Consider the following 12,454-nt stretch of genomic DNA (forward strand, 5'->3'; position numbering starts at 1 on the left):
CAGGTTCAAATTCCCCGTGATGAATGCTATTATTATGCATATCTAAAATGTACCAATAAAATAAAATTTAAAGAAGCAAGTTCAAGCCCAGCCTGAACTATTTTAAAATTGAAAAGGGCCAGGGATTTAGCTCAGTGGTGCTGCCTCCTGTCTCGCTAGTGCAAGGTCCTGAGTTCGATCCCTGGTACCATAAAATTGAAAAAAATTAAAAGGGCTGGAGATGCGAATGTAGTTCAGTGGAAGGGCCCTGTGTTCAATCCCTAGTACCCTACCACACACACAAAAAATATTCTTCAAGAATGAAGGCAAAATTAAGACTCTTTCATAACATACGGAAGCTAAGAGATTTCATGCCAGATGACCTGTAACATAAGAAATATTAAAATCCTTCAGCCTAAAGGAAAGCCACAGCAGGAAGAAATCAGGATGTAAACAAAGGCATAAAGTGCTACACAATGGTAAATGTGTAGGCAAATATTTTACTCCCCCTCACACTTTAAATTTTTTAGAAATAATAATTGACTGTGAAGCAAAAACAATAACATTGTATGATATGGCTTATCAATATGCAGATGTAAAATCTGTTGATAATAGTGCAAAGGGCAAGAGGAGAAATGGAAGTATATACTAGACTAGAATTGACAGAGCATTATTTGAAAGTAAAACAGTTAAAAGTACATATAGTAAACCTCAGAGCAATTCTAAGCGGAAGATGAAGAGTTATACAGTATGTAGTAAGCCCAGAAAGAACTTGTGAATAATTCTGGTCAGGGCTGAGGAGTCATTACCCCTGCAGAGTTGTGGTGGTTCCTTCCCCCAAAAGGGTCTTTAGAGTCTTCCTTTATGACTTTAGTACCTTTAGTATGAATGAATTTTAATATATTTTTTTTAGACAAGGTCTCACTATGTAATTCAGGCTGGCCTCAAATTTGTGATCCTTCTGCCTCAGCCTCCTGACTACTCAGATTACAGATGTGTGTCACCATGCCAGGCTCATGAATGGGTTTTTAAATTTTTCTTCTTGTCAATATTGAATTCTTAATAACAAGTCTGCATCACTGCATCATTACACTTAAATCCCTAACTTCACTAGAAAAGAGGACAAAAGTAGAGTTAAGAGACAAAAAATCCCCCCAAACTCCCATATTTATTTTCCTAGCATGTACCTCTCCTCTGAATTCTCAGACTCAGGTACACAGTGACCTACTCAGTATCTCTACTTGACCCTGAAACTTGAAATGTCTCAAGCCCAAATCTTTATTTTAACAGTTTTGTTGTTTAATAAAATATATCACGCACATGGTTGTTTTTTGAGATGATGAAAATTTTCTAATATGATTATGATAATGGTAATAAAACTGTGACTATAATTAAACCCCACTGAACTATGCATTTTAAATAGGTGAATTGTGTGGTATTGTGTTTGGCTTCTTTCACTTAGTATCATGTTTTCAAGTTTCACCATACATATTACAGTATCTGTCAGTGCATTGCTCCTTTTCATAGCCATATAATATTCAACTCTATAGATATACCATATTTATTTATCCATTCAACAGCAAATGGACATTTTAGTTGTTTTCACCTTCTGTATGATGAACAATTAGAATAAAATCCAAATGTCTTACCTAAAAGGCCTACAAGGCTCTATCCTTGTTACTGCTTAATTCTCCTACGTCTTCTTCTTTCATCAAACTTTCTCACTGCCCTTCAGTTCAATTGGCTTACTTGTGGTTTCTCAAATATGCCAAGGCATGCTGCCACCTCAAGACCTTTACATTTGTTCTTTTGCTCTGCCTGGAATGCTCTTCCTCAAATCCTGCTAAAGCTGGTTCCTTTTTATTGATTCAGATCTGTACTGAAATGTTTTCTCACCAAAAAGGTTTTCACTAAGCTTCCTAGCTACAATGCTGGGAACAAACTTTCTAGAGATCCAGGGGCTTCTGTTCGTGCTCTGCTGAGGGGATAGCATTGCTTTCTCCTTTTCAAATAAAAACATGAGAAAATGTTGGTGTGATGGGGTGGGCTGGAATTTTGTACAGATGTTTGTCAAGGCTGATATGATGCTACCAGGATTTTGTCTCTCTCTCTCCAAATACTTGGGCAGTTGACAAGTTCCATACAACTAGACCCGGCTTAGCTTTCCTGTGCCTGTTCTCTCTGGACCTCCCTCCTTAGAGCAGGAGGTGAGCCACAGATTTCCTTGGGAAACAGGAGAGGCCTGATTGACACAATCTATCTCCAGTTAAGTCACTCCAGGCTGTCTTGGAGGGAACCTTGAGGCTGAGAGCTGGTAAAACAAGTTCAGCAGTTAAATGCTTGGTGAACTGAAAGGAAACCTTTTGTGCATGACTTAAAAGAGTTCTCTTCATTCCAAGGAAAATTGTCTTCGTGTCCAAAAGACATTTCCACAGGCTTCTTTCTATGCCGTGGAAAACTAAATAGAGGTTGAAATAATACAGGGCCAGGAATAATTTCTCAGTGTTCTTTCTCATCTTTCTCTCTCTCGGGGGAAGGTCTAGTTGTGGGAAGTGCTTCTGTCGTGAAGGTCCACTGCTAGCTGTTGTTCTCTCCCCCAGCAATTCAGCAATGACTGAATTTGGGAGAAGCTTCTAGAGCCTCTGTGCCAGAGCCATGCACATTGGGGAACTCCACATTTAGACACAGGTGGTACAGGTTGGAACTGTCTGATGTGCATACGTTTTCCGCCATTTTTCTCTGACCTTGGACAAATTACCCGCCCTCTTTATATTTCAGTTTCTTTATCTGTAACACGGGAAGCTGAATTACCATTGTCACTGAGAGGCTTGGCAATCCTGACTGACATCCTATACAGCATTTCCCAAGGCCAGAGAGGATTTTGAATATCTATGATAAGGAAAGTCCTCATTAGGCACTTTGGGATGAGAAGGTTGTCTCTTGCCTCTCAATGTCAGTGCTCAGTGTCTGGCATAAGTCATAGGGTGGGTACAACGTTCCGAGTTGCCTTTCTGTTTGCTCGATTTCTTGTCAGAACAAGTGTCTTATCCATTCTGAGAATGTAATTAAACAAGCAACAGAGGAGAACACCCTTCCGGTCTCAAGAGTTTGGATTCTGGTTCTCCTCAAAGGAAGAAGTGCATCTGAATTGGGACTGGGTCCTGAGGGAAGCTGCCAAGCTCCAGTGACTGCCTGGTGTGAAGATCAGCCTCATGAAGAGGTGATCACCTACATGGTGTGCATTGAGGAGCAATGAGGTGCCGCCACTGGACAACACTGTCTCCCCCAGTGCTGTCACCATGCCTTTAAAGCTCCCATTTCAGAAGTGTTTGTGTCTGGATTTGCAGCTGTCGGTTGGAAGTTGCAAACCCAGAGATTGCCTGCTGCCCGCTGATGGAGCTTCTTCAGGCAGCACAGTTTTGTTGTTGTTGTTTCGGTTTTATTTTGGTGGTACCAGAGATTGAACTCAGGACCTTGTGCTTTTGAGGCAGGCGTGGCTGGGCAGCACTGTTTCAAAGGAACTGATTGCTTTCTTTCTCTACTTTTTAAAATCAGAAATTTCAACATCCTTACTAATGAACCCTGCCCTTCCAATCATGTTACAGAAGGGGAAGCTGAAGCTCAGAAATTGGAAGAGATTTGTCCAAGGTTACAACAACTAAATGGCCAGTAAAAAGAGTAATGTTTAAGATAAAAGTGTTAGGCATCAGGGGTAGAATTTCAGATTCTGCAGTCCCTATGGAGAGCTATGTTGGGGACTTGAAACGTATTGGGTTTTTTTTTTGGTACTGGGGATTGAACTCAGGTCCTTGCACTTGCAAGGCAGGCGCAGTGCCACTGAGCTAAATTCCTGACCCCCATGTTTGGTTTTTGTCTGATCACACTCATATGGAACCCCTGGGTCATTTTGTTTGTCACTCTTATAATATTTGGCACACTTTGCTTTATGTAACACCACAATTTTTTGCAAACTATCTTGGAATCATTCACAAGGATAGCCCATTTCTAACCAGTAGCCCATTATGAACACACTAAGATTCAAGAGGACAGGACAAAAATGTTATTCACCTTACCCATTGTTTTTTGTTTCCACCCAATCAATGTCTATTTTTAAGTCAGCCATGGTGGCTCACACCAGTAATCCCAGCACTAAGGAGGCTGAGGCAAGAGGAATGCAAGTTGGAAGCCAGCCTAGGCTGCATGGTGAGTCCAAGGGAAGCCTGTACAACATAGTGAGACCCTGACTCAAAGAAATAAAAACAAAAAATCCATTTCTGATGATAACCCCAATCTCCTTTCTTTCACCCCACTATGTCCCATTTCCATCCTGCATGCTTTCCAAATTGTCTAGGACCTTAAGTGTTGTCCAGGCTGTGGATTCTTCTCTGGGGGAAGGTTATTCATGGTGAGTCTTTCCTTCCAAGAGCTCCTTACTTTTCTTCTGTGAGCACCTTTGAATCTTTCAAAGCCTTTTGCACAGAGAAGCTGGAAGACCTTTCTTCTTACTAATATTCAGGGCCCTTAATGATGAGACTTTGATGCATCATTATGCTTAAAAGCTTATCCTTCACTAGGAATAAGAAGGAAAAGAAGCGAAGACAGTTAAAGAGATGAAGAACTCGGTCCCACTGTACTTAAAGTTATCCAACTTTCCTATTATACTCAGGTTCCTAGAAAGCAAGGATTGTATTTACAGTAGTGAGAACATTGGTAGTTCAATATCTAGGCAGAGAACAAATATGTGAATGAATGAGTGTGTCCCCTTCTTTGTGAGTGCTGGCTGAAAGGAAATTCATCTTTGTAAATGGGCTTAGAAAACACACTCCAAGATAGAGTGCAATTACATTAAGGAGTTATTTGTGCCCTCTGTGTAATCTCTGGACATGGAAACAGTAGTCTTTTGATTTGCATTTTAAGTCTGTCTAAGCCAACATCTGATTTCTGCATGACTTTTGAGTATCAATTCTATTTGTTTTCATTTCCAGTTGCCCAGAAACACTCAATTGGAGTTGCATTCCAATTGAGAAACACTCAAGCTGAGGCTGATAATCCCATGGATATTCATTAAATACCCTCAGTTCTTGCATCAGAACAGATCCCTTTGTTGGCCCAGACAAATCCATTTCTGTTCTCTTTGTACAATAATATTAGTTTCCTATTGCTTCTGTACCAAATTATAACAAACCTGGTGGCTTAAAACAATCTAAATTTATTATCCTACATTTCTAGATGTCAGAATTCCAAAATGAGCCTCAATGGGGTAAAATCAAAGTGTTGGAGGTACTGTGTCCTCCAGCAGAAATGTTTTCTTTTCATTTCCAGCTTTTTTTCCCTTGGCTAATGGCTCCACTCCTCTATTTTCAAAGTGAGTTATGGCTGATCAAGACTTTTTCATACTGTATCACTCTGCATTTTTTGCTTTTGCCATAGTACCTCCTTCTATGACTTTTTAAAGAGCTCTAAGAATTGATTACATTGGCCCACCTGCTAATATGAGATAATCTCCTAATTTTAAAGTCTTTAATTTAATCACACCTGGAAAGTTTTTTTTTTTGCTATATAAAGCGAACACAATCACAGCTTCTAAGCATTAGTACATGAGCATGGGGGGTAGGCACTATTCTATCTACCACAACCTCCCAGTATCACTTGATTTCTAAAGACCTTCCTGATTTTCCCAGCACTAAGTGATGTCTAAAAATGTTTTGTTTTGTTTTGTTTTTGAAATGGGGTCTTGTTATGTTACCTAAGCTGGCTTTGAACTCCTGAGGCAGGAGCCCTTAGGCTTCTGAGTTCCTGAAATACAGGCATGTGCCACCATGCCAAGATCTTTTTAAAAATGTTATTGCATAAGAGCACTACACTGTTTCTCACTTGTTGTACTTTAATTAGCCTATATCTCTATATTTACTCATTCTTTCCTTTAATTAACTGGTATTTATTGCTTTGTGTGGCTAGTCAGTGCTAGTAACTTTTCTGGCTGTTGGAAAAAAGATAGGATCCTTGCCTTAGAGGATCTTGTTTCTTAGTCAAGAAGACAAATGTATAAACAATGAAACACAAGAAGATGCTTAAAGGGTGCAGATTGAAACATATGCACGATCTAATTGGGTTCAAAGAACAGCATTGTTCGTTGAATCCAGGGAATGGCCTCATGCACAGAGTTCTCTGAGAGCTAGGGGGGCAGAGGCTAACTAGCACTGAGGTGGACAAAAGAAGACTTTCCAAGTAAAGGGAAAGAGAATTCAGATGGATTTTTTTTCCTTTAGCTTGTGTGTATCCTTGGAGGCCATGGATTCTGTCTCATTTCTCTTCTGTACATCATTTGGGATTTAGCACAAGGCAGGAATACAGAAGACACTTAAGAAAAATCAACAAGTCAATGAATTTTGAAGGTGACAGCAGTACTTCTGTCTGAGTAAGAGAGTAACCATGAGAGTAAATGGCAGCAGCTTTGACATTGAAATAAATAACTATGAAACTAGACATAATATATGAAAGAACACTGACAAACACTGGGCAACAAAAAGTAGAAGACTATGACCCCTTAAAGATAGAACATAAATGATGGAAAACACAGAAGAAATGGACAGATTCCTAGATATGTATGAATTATCAAAGTTGAAAGAAGAAGACCTAAAAATTCTAAACAACCCAATATCAATCAATGAAATTGAAAACGTAATTAAAAACTTACCAACTAAGAAAAGCCCAGGTCCTGATGGCTTCACTGCTGAATACTACAAGACATTTAGAGAGGAACTACTGCCACGACTGTTCAAATTCTTCAATGAGGGCAGGGTATTTAGCTCAGTGGTTCTCCTGCCTGTCTTGCAAGTACAAGGTCCCGAGTTCAATCCCCGGTACCAAAAAACAAAAAACAACAACAACAAAAAAAAACAGAAAGTCTTCAGTGTAATTGAAAGGGAAGCAATACTCTCAAATTCATTCCTGGAAGCAAGCATCACCTTGATCCCCAAAGCACAGAAAGACACAACTGAAAAAGACAACTATAGGCAAATCTCACTAATGAACATAGATGCAAAAATCCTTAATAAGATACTGGCAAATAGAATGCAGAAGATCATCAAGAAGATCATACACCCTGACCAAGTGGGATTCATCCCAGGGATGCAGGGATGGTTCAAAATACGCAAATCAATCAATGTAATACACTATACCAATAGAGCCCAAACAAAAACCATATGATCATCTCAATAGATGTAGAAAAAGCACTTGACAAAATACAACATGCATTTATGATAAAATCTCTACAAAAAATTGGAACAAACCTTCTCTACCTCAATCTGATAAAAGCCATCTATGAAAAACCAACAGCCAAAATCATACAAAATGGTCAAAAACTGAAATCCTTCACACTAAATTCAGGAACAAGACAAGGATGTCCACTATCACCACTCCTGTGCAAAATAGTTTTGGAAACATTAGCCAAGGCAATTCGACAAGAGAAAGAAATAAAAGGAATAAAAATAGGAAATGAAGAAGTCAAATTGTCATTATTTGCAGATGACATGATACTGTATATAGAAGACCCCAAGAACTCCACCAAAAGTCTTCTAGACTTAATAACCAAATTCAGTAGAGTAGCTGGATACAAGGTCAACACACAAAAATCAATAGCTTTCCTCTAAACAAACAACAGACTCACTGAGAGAGAAATAGGGCAAACAATTCCTTTCATAATAGCATCCAAAAAACTAAACTACCTATGAATCAACCCAACAAAAGAAATCGAAGACCTCTGCTCTGAAAACTATAGCACTCTGAAAAGAGAGATTGAAGATAATATCAGAAAATGGAAAAACACCCCTTGCTTCTGGGTGGCAATGATCAACATAGTGAAGATGGCCATACTTTCAAAACTGCTATATAGATTCAACACAATCCTAATTGAAATCCCAGCAGTATACTTCATGGACCTTGAGAAAACAATCCAAAAATTCATTTGGAACAAGAAGAGACCCAAAATAGCAAAAGCAGTTTTAGGCAACATAGACATGGCAGGGGGTATCACAATCCCCAACTTGAAACTATACTACAAAGTGACTGTGATAAAAACAGCATGGTACTGACAAAGAAACAGACCTGGGGACTAGTGGAAAAGATTAGAAGATGCAGAAACAACTCCAGACACACTCAGCCACCTCATCTTCGACAAAGGAGCCAAATACCCTCACTGGAAGAAAGATAGCCTCTTTAATAAATGGTGCTGGAGAAATTGGGTTTCAACTTGCCAAAGAATAAAACTAGACCTATATCTCTCACCGTGCACTAAACTAAAATCAAAATGGATTCAAGATCTAAATATTAAAACAGAAACACTAAATCGGCTGGAAGAGAGGTTAGGTAGAACTCCTGAAGACATTGGTGTAGGAAAAGATTTTATGAACAAAACCTCAGTTGCCCATGAACTAGCACAAACAATCAACAAGTGGGATCTCTTCTTACTCAAAAGCTTCTGCATAGCAAGAGAAACCAACAGCAGTGTGAAGAGACAACCCACAATGTGGGAAAAAATTTTCACCAGCTGTCCCTCAGACAAAGGTCTACTATCTCGAATCTATAAAGAACTTAAAAAAATCAGACCCCCCAAATTTAAAGGCCCAGTTCAAAAATGGGTATGTGAAATAAGCAGACATTTCTCACAAAAAGAAGTAGAAATAGCAAATAAACATATGAAAAAATGTTCAACATCACTGGTCATTTGAGAGATGCAAAAGAAAACAACGCTGAGATTCCACATCACCCCAGAAAGAAAGGCTGCTATCAAGAAATCAACCAATATCAAATGCTGGCATAGCTGTGGGGAAAGGGGAACCCTCCTCCACTGCTGGTGGGAGTGTAGACTGGTACAACCACTGTGGAAATCAATATGGAGATACCTCAAAGAACTAGGATTGGTAGTCCCATTTTACCCAGCTATTCCCCTGCTGGGAATCTTCCCCAAAGAATTAAAAGAATCATACCACAGTGATATATGTGCACCCATGTTCATAGCAGCACAGTTTGTGATAGCTAAAACTTGGAAACAGCCCAAATGGCCATCAACTGGAGACTGGATAAAGAAAATGTGGTTTTTTAAATAAAATGGAGTACTACTCAGCCATAAAAATGAGACATTAGAGACATTTATTGCTAAATGGATGCACATTGAGGTGATATTCTGAAGTGTAATAAGTAGGACACATATGTTTAAATACTGAGTAGTTTCTCTAGTATGAGAAACTGAAAGTGTAAATAAGGGCTAAAAGGTATAATACATAATGTGAAATATGAAGAAAAGGGGCAAAGGGGAAGGGAAAGTGGGAGGGGTAGGGGAAAGGAAAGAAGGGAATGGAATTAATATGAGAAAATGAAAAGAAAGGCAACAAAGTCTCTGTAAATAGGGAGGGATGGAGTGGTTGAAGGGAGGGCAGGGGAATGGGGAAAAGTTAGAACCAAGAGAGATTACGTAAAGGTGCAAATTTCCAGTGATGAATGTCATTATATTGCATACCTAAAATGTACCAATTAAAGTGTATACAGTTGAAAGAAAAGATAGAAGATAAATAAAGTAGGTCCCATGGTTGCCTCAGGTTTTTGACTGGTGTGCTTTCCTACCACTGGCATAGAGAGAGCAAACTCAAGCAGAGCATGGTAACCTTGCTGAGTTAGGAAGTCAAAATTGTGGGCTCACTGAGGCTGAAGTAGTTGGCATTTGTAGAGCAGAGCACCAGAGAAGAGGGAGCTGTGCAGAGGAAAAGGCCCAGAAAATAGCATGTGGTCCCCTTGAGTTTTTATGAATACTAAGCTGCACATGCATGGAGTGAAATCTATATGACCTTCAAAGGACAACTACTAGGGACTCGTAATTTGGATAATTTCCAGAACTGACACTGGCCAGAGGACACTTGAATTCTGACCAAAGTAGAGAAGCTACACTGAATAATTGGAATATTCAGTAAAGAGTGAAAAACTCATGCATTCATAGTGACTTACATTTTAGCTCTAGTCTCAAGGTTATGCTAGACCCACTTGAATGAAGCATAAAACTATGACTCAAAAGGATCAAGATGATCCACATGTATCTTAGCTTTCTGTCAGAACAAACCCCAACACTCTTCATGGTAACATAACAGGATCCCAACAATATTCATGATATCTAGCATCCAAAGCAAAATTACTAATGTGAAAAAGACAGGGGTATGTGATTCAGAGCCCAGAAAAATTTGGGCCATGCAGACTCAGAAATAACTCAGGTTATAGAATTAGACAAGGACATTTAGAAAGCTACTATAAATATATTTAAGTACTGGAAGGAAAACATTAAGAGGAAAACAGGAGATTGGAGAAAATTATGAAACAAAGAGTAATACCAGCAAAATGGCAGAATAGGAACCCCTGGATCCCCCTTCCCCTCACAAACACACCGTTTAAGCAATAATTCCTATATAAATTCTCTTTCTGAGAAATCTAGAAACTAAATGAAAGGCTCCTACACCCTGAGCAAATGCAAACACAGACTCATGGAACCCAGGAGGGAGACTTGGGGCACGCTCTCCCTGGCACAGCACCGTATGAGCAGGAAGGGACTCTTTCACTCCAAGAGCCTTCTGAGGGAGGGGAAAGTTGGTTTATGTGTTCATTACTCCAACTTTTGTGAGAGTGCTCATCAGAGGATTGATTATCTTCCTTCTTGCCAGTCGAAGCTTGGATGGATCCAGCATGATTTAGTCACCTGTGGGAGAAGAGAGATGACAGCTTAGACTAGTAGATGCTATCGCTCCTTTCCACTGTTCAACACAGAGAGCAGAGGGGGAAAAAAATCCCAGATCTCACCTTCCCTTTGAGGAGGCAAAGAGTTTAGTTTTATATATGCACTCAATGTCCCATCTTCCAGGGCTGTCCAAAATATTGACACCTGTCTTGCTAGTATTGGTGTTCTAAAGGATCTGACACAGTCTAGTTACCCCACGGACAACAGAGAGAGTGGCTTGAACTGGTACCAATCATAGTTCCATATACAAAACTTTTTTTGCATATTGAACCTGAAAACACTCTGTAAATAGCTAAAGCAATCTTGAAAAGGAAAAGTGAAGCTGGAGGCATAGCATTTCCAAATTCCAAAATATATTACAAAGGTTTAGTTATGAGAACAGTATGGCCCTGGCATACAGACAGACAATTAGACCAATGGAACAGAATACAGAATTCAAAAAAATAAATCCACATGTATATGGTCCCCTGGTATTTAACAACAGTACCAAGAAAACACATAACAAGAAAGCATAGTCTCTTCAATGAATTGTGTTGGGAAAACTTGATATCCACATGCAAAAAAATTGAAATCAGACCTTATATTAACATACACTAAAATACAACTAAAAATCCTTTAAGACTTAAACATAAGATCCCAAATTATAATTATTTTCCCTTAGAAGAAAACACAGGAGAAAATTTTCATGACATTGGTCTTTCCAATGATTTCATGGGTATGATACTGGAAGCTCGGGCAATCAAGTAAAACTAGACAAATGGTACTACAGCCAAACAAAAATTCTGCCCTCAGAGTGAAAAGCCAATGTACAGCCTGGCATGGTGACACACATGTGTAATCTCAGCACTTCAGGACATTGCAGCAGGAGAATCATAAATTTGAGCCTGCTTTGGGCAACTTAGTGTCTCAGTGAGAACTTCTCTCCAAATAAAAAAGGAGGTTGGAATTGGAGATGTTGCTCAGTGCAAAGGCCCTGGGTTCAACCCCCAGTACTACAAAAAGGGGGGCAACCTATGGAATGGGAGAAAATATTTGCAAATCATACAATTCTTTTAACTCAATAGCACAGAACTAATATCTTTATTTAAAAATAAAGAATGTCTACAACTCAGTAGCAAAAAAATGATTTTAAAATAGGCAAAGTACATGCATAGATGTTTTTCTGAAGAAGATATGCAAATGGCCAATAGGTATGTGAAAAAAATACCCCAAATCACTAATCACTCAGGAAATGCAAATTAAAACCACAAATGAGATGTGATCCCATAACTTTAGGACAGCTAGTGTCAAAAAAGCAAAGGATACCGGGGATTTAGCTCAGTGGTTGTGCCGCCTGCCTCACAAGCGCAAGGTCCTGAGTTCGATCCCCGGTACCAAAAAACAACAAAAAAGGACAGGGCCGGGGATTTAGCTCATAGTGCCACCGCCTGCCCTGCAAGCACAAGGACCCGAGTTCGATCCTCGGTACCAAAAAAAATAAAAGCAAAGGACAACCAATGTTGGAGCAGATGTGGAAAAATTAGAAGCTTTGCACACTATTAATGGGAATAAAAATGGTGCAGATACTATGCAAAAGTATATGGAAGTCACTCAAAATATTAAAAATACCACTATATATAACACATCAATCCCACTTCTGGGTATTTATCCACATGAATTGAAGTCAGGATTGCAAAGAGATATTGGCATTCTTATGTT

Source organism: Heterocephalus glaber, unplaced genomic scaffold (genome assembly GCF_053883595.1).
Source record: "Heterocephalus glaber isolate CG9 unplaced genomic scaffold, H.glaber_assembly_v1.0 deba00001729, whole genome shotgun sequence".
NCBI lineage: Eukaryota > Metazoa > Chordata > Mammalia > Rodentia > Bathyergidae > Heterocephalus > Heterocephalus glaber.